Here is a 6,000-nt window from a genome sequence, read left to right as displayed (position 1 = left end):
AAATGGCTATTTTCGCACATAACTTCTGAACGGTTTGTCCAAAAATCATAAAAGGGGTCTCGTTAGATTCAGGGTGTCATGCCGAGTCGACTGAAATCCGATTTTCCCAGATCAGCCATTTTGGTTGTCGGCCATTTTGAATTATGTGCTAAAATGCTGTTACAAAACTCAGTATGGGTCATCAGTACGATGCCCTGAAGGAGCCTGAGAAGTTTTGAAACGGCGCTACCTAGTGGTAAAATATTTTTTTCAAATGCTTATAACTCTGGTTCTGGTTGACTTATTCTCACGGGAGTCATCTCCTTAGACTCCTGAATCATTGCTGAGTCCAACGATACCAGACTTGCCAGGTTTCGGCATATGGTTTGTGCAGTGTTTTAATTTAGAGCTTAAAAAACATTTGCGCATATCTTCGAAACCGCTAGTCCGATCGAGACAAAACCACCCTCAGAAGTTTGGAAACATAGGTCGATAGCTATACACCAATGCCCAAATGCGAAAATATTGATAGTAAGGGGTAGTAAAATTTAATCAAAGTCACGTGTCAGTCGTTTTTGACGCGTTTTTTCACATAAATGTCTATAACTTTGAATCGAATTGAGATATTTTCACCAAAATTGACACACAGATGCATGGGCTCAGTCTGAGGACACGCAAAAATTGTGGGATTGAGCCTCTTGGTGGCGCTAAAACGAAACAAAACATGAAATTCCCATTGACTTCAATGCAGTTTAGTGATGTAAAATGCTATACTTAACAAATGCATTGCTGTAACATTATGAAACTCAGTATGTGCCATCAGCACCATGCCCTGAAGGTGCTCCAAAGATTTAAAGACAGCGCCACCTTTTGGTCAAAAGTTATATTACAATTTCCAAAAATGTTAGTAACTTTTGAATAAATCTGACTATTGTAATGACATTAGTCTTAATAGATTCCTTGGGTCACACCGAGGACATAGATAGCAAGTTTGCCGTATTTGGTAGAACATTTGGTAGAATTTCCTATTTGCCATCTTGATTTTCATTTAATACCTACTTTTTCTACTTCTAGACCGTTTGTCCGATTTTCGCCACAATCGAATCGTATCATCTCCAGACCGTGCCGAGTACAAGTTATGTGTTATATAAAAGTATATTTTGCGTTGGTAGATGAAACTCTTTTTGTATAGCGCCGCAACAAATTTGAGGCATGATGCAAAAATTACTCTTGAAGCTGTATCTCTGCAATGCTTTGGCATATTGATAACCTTGCATGTGTAATTGTCATCTTACTGTGACCACATCACATTCATTTCATAACAGCACCACCTATTGGTCAAAAGTGATATACCATAAATCATTACTAGTGACTGTATTTATTATTTTTTTCAGGCATTTTTCCCTAAAAACATCTTATGCATCTTATGCTAGAAATGTTGGTGTGACTAATTTTCAAATTTGGCATGTATTGTCTTTGTGTGCATTGTTATCTAATTATGTGTACTTTGAGAAACATGGCTGCTATAGGTTAATTACATTTCAGCATTTATTAGACTGGGATAATAAAAGCTGAATAGAACAGTCATACTGTCTACTATAGTCAAGTCATCTTCATTTATATAGTGCTTTTAACACTGTAGATTGATTCAAAGCGGCTTTACAGTAATAAACGGATAATTTAAGGTAACAGAGATTGTCTATCAATCAAAAAAATGAAAAAATAAAGTGAAGAACATTCTATCTATATCTAGGTTTTTCAAGCATGCATCAATGTGAAATAGAGGTGTAAAATGTATATACTGTATATATATATATATATATATATATATATATATATACAGTATATATATATATATTATACTCTCCTTAAAAAACTGCCATTAGGTAGTAGCAATTTTTAATTAGAGAGTTATTGAATTATTCCTTAAAATTGCTGATATTGAAACAGCACTCTTGTTCACATGATAATGCTTTACTGTATCTTATGTTATTAATATAAAAATCAACAAGTCATTACTGTGGCATTTTTGCTCTCATAACTTAGAAAATAAGAACATTTATATTATCTTGAAGAGACCAATAAAAGTGTCTATTCATTTTAAATGGACAGCAATATATTTAATTATGTCAACTTGAAAAATATGAATTTTGAATATGTTTAATTGTTTTATTTTATTTATAAAGGTTTAACATCTAATGATTTTTCAACATGAGTTCTAGTTAGCACTAGTTATATAAAACTATGTTGACAGTACACCTTAGTTATTCAAATTAATTATATATATGCATTTATTTCCATTTAAATGGATGTTAACTGATAAAAAACAAAAAAACATTGGGCTTAAAAGTTTCCTTACACTGTGGCTCCCTCTATTGGACAACATTAATACCACAGCCTTTATATTTTAGTTGAAATGACATGTATTCAGTAGGGATTCAATTTGCCCTTTGTGCTTGGAAACCTCATTACAAAATATTACTTATTGCACCAAGATAAGACACTCTTTATACCATAGTCCAGTGGTTCACAAACTTTTTAGAGTGCTGTACCCCCCAACACATTTTTTTACTTTTACAAATTAATTAATATTTTAAATAAATAATATTCAATGGACAAATATGCAATGTATGATTTAAGTATTAAACTATAAACAATAGGTGGCAGTAAATCAATATCTTTATGATTGAGTCATCTACTGCTTGCCTGTATGTGTGTGCTTGTGTAGATTCAGTCACTTGTTCTGACCGCAAAAGAAATTAGATGGGATGTCATGTTATGGCATTTTGCCTGTTAGATATACGCACTTGGGTTAATATTATAAGCTGAGGTAGAATTAATGAATGGCAAAAATATAGTCCAGATTCTATGGATAAGATAATGATTTTATATAAATAGCAATACATGCTTTAAAGCTACCCTATTCATTTAATTGATGTTATAAATGAATGTGCTGCCTTCACTGAAGCACAGGCGCACACACTCACACACACAGTACATAGATAGTCACTGGATTTACAGCTGTGAACGAAACATTCAAGATCTCAAAATAAGTTCAAAAACAAAACAACCCTTTTCATAATTAACAATAAAAATAATGCATTGACAAGTTGCATTTCTGTATTTATTTAATTAATTTAATGAATATAATAATGAAAATACATACATTTATATCATCAGTCTGTAGAGGCATACAGTTTTTAAGTACGATAAATAATAAATAATTTTACAGTTTTAAAAATGCACATTGTAAGTAGACTGCTAGTTTATGTTTTAAAGTAAAATAATTTTATAGTACACCGTTTCAAATACAAAACTCCTGTATCCAGCCATGTTTAAGTGATTTGCTCAAGGATATTGTAAAATACAAGGCAAGGGGACTAGATGCTCAGTAAACAGTCATTTTATTAATCCAATACACAAAAGAGGATTCAAAGTACAGGCAAGAGAAACCTAACCAAAACAATATAGCTTAGCAAAGCTAAGACACTGATCTTAAATGGGAAAAAATAGTATAAATACATGGAAATAATGAATTCACCAGACACAGGTGATCACAATGGACATTGGATGAAACAAAAGAGAACACACTAGAAACATAGGCCCCTCAGAAAACAGGAAATAAACTTAAGTATAAACTATTGAATTTTTTTTTTTTTTTCAAAATATGAGTCCTAGAACAGACACAGAACATGACAGTACCTGCACTTCCGAAAGGCAGCTCTTCATGCCTAAATACAACAGGTGGTGTTGGGAAGAAGAGACTAAGATGGAGCGACAGAGGAAGAGACCACTGCACTACTAGTGGAGGATAAGCCCATGGGTGTGCAGTGGAGGAAGAGACATCTGCAAAATCAAGGGAGTTGCCACGGCAGAAATGGCATAGTGGGATGCCTTGATGGAGCCGAAGTAATGGAGGCTCATGGTAGAGGTGGTGCAGACCAGTGCAGATCATATGCAGACCAAAGGGGAGTCTGGAAGGCTGTAGAATCAGGGTAATATCACTGTACTGGAGGGCCACGGTGGACATAGAAGATCTTCAGATTGAGGTACAGATGGTGGGAGTGACAAAGATGGTGGAGCTGGAGGGATGGACTATAGTGTTTTGTAGCATTCATGCAGAGCCAGTTGTTTTAACTAGAGGGTGACAGATGATGTGTAGTGTCCTCATAGTCCTACAACACAATAAAACAAAATGTAGTTGTTTATTGCAGTTTTATATGATGTTAAGCAGATTTAAAAATAGTATACATATGACAAATATATGCAAAACAGCAATTATACATACTAAATATACTCACATCAAGACATTTTAAAGATGTTTTTGTTCAGTGAGAATGACACGGTGGGATGCGTTGATGGAGCCAGAGAGTTGGAGAATCAGTTTGATACCAGTGGACCAGACGACCAAGTGGAGATGGAAGATGTGCAGGCCAAGGTGAAGCTGGTGGGAATGAGGATGATGGTGAAGCTGGAGGGATGAAGTTCCCTGCGGAGCTGAAAGATCGGAGGGTGCAGGCATAGCGGTAGGCCTGGAAGTCTGTTGTGGAACCAGGCGGATCACAGACCAGGGCAGAGTCTGAATGATGAGGAACCCCGTTGAAGCGGAGTAACAACAGGCCATAGTAGAGCCAACGGAGTGAGAAGCCAAAGTGGAGCCAAGGCAACAGAAATCAAAACCAAACAGCTTATCAAAATAAGAAAATCGCTAGCAATGAGCTGAAAAAACAGAGGACTTTGAATATAGAAATAATAATGAACTAAAATAGACATAAGTAAGCATAATGTCTAACCAAGGAAACCAATAAGAACACACTACAAACATAGGCAACTCAGAAAACATGAAGTAACACAGGACAATTTGAACCAAATTAACATTACAATAGGAGTTCTAAAACAGAAACAGAACAAGACTTATAATGTTGATGCCTAATGGCTTCCTTGACCTGACTTAAGCTTGAACCAGCAAGTTTTCAGTCCTACTCTTGAGCCTTGACTATTATGCAAAACCACACCTATGGGATTTGTCACTACATAGTAGGTACATTTGTAATGTAGTTTTAAGAAACTAACAGTATCTACACACTTGTAAGTGCAATATAAATTTGTACACATTGCAGTTACAAGTATTCATCCAAATAATACATTTTATTAAAAAAAAATGCATTGAATATACATTGTATCCACATTTAAATACAAAGTCTATTGAAAATGTGTTATTTTTTGTACTACTGTCATTTTGTGAACTGTGTCTGCTGTGAATGACCTTAAGGAAGTATGCATGTTGTCATTGTTGTCATGACTATGCCACATCTGTGTATCATCCTGTATAATGTTGAAATGCCCTCATAGCATACCTACAAAATTTAATAAAACAAAATAGTTTTCAATTATGCTTTAAGTTAACAAAATACTGAATATTCAACTTAAAAGTTTATGAAAGATAGCATTACTAAAAAAACTATAAATACTCACATCAAGTCTGTATTTAGTAGCATAGTTTTAACGAAATGCAGTCTTTTTGTTGTGTGCTATGCATTAAATGGAGTGTTTTTTTTTTCTCTTAAATAGAAGATCAGATGGTCAGTTGTTTTGAACTAGAACGTGACGGATGACTTGTAGTGTCCTCATAGTCCTACAAAACAATAACACAAAATGTTGTTTTTTGATGTAGTTATATGCAATATTAAGAAAAATTAATACAGTATTTAATGAATAATATACTCACATCAAGTCTCTCTGAAGATGATGCTTTGTTCAACAAGAAAGCCTGCTTATCTTTTTTTTGTTTCCCTGTGTATGTAAATGGTAAGACATAAAATGTTCTTTTTTTAACAGGAGAAGGTCACTTGTTTTTGTTCAGATGAAGGATGAGATGGCAACATTTTTGAGCAGAGATTGAGAAGTTCAGTTGTCCATGCCCTCCAGATTGTTTGTGGCTTTAAAAAAGTTTCTGCTAAGGAATGTGGAAATAATACAAAAATTTTGGCCATCTTACATAAAAAAATAAATATTAAATGA

This window comes from Phoxinus phoxinus (genome assembly GCF_949152265.1).
Source record: "Phoxinus phoxinus genome assembly, chromosome: 8".
Lineage (NCBI taxonomy): Eukaryota > Metazoa > Chordata > Actinopteri > Cypriniformes > Leuciscidae > Phoxinus > Phoxinus phoxinus.
This window is presented reverse-complemented; position numbering follows the sequence as displayed.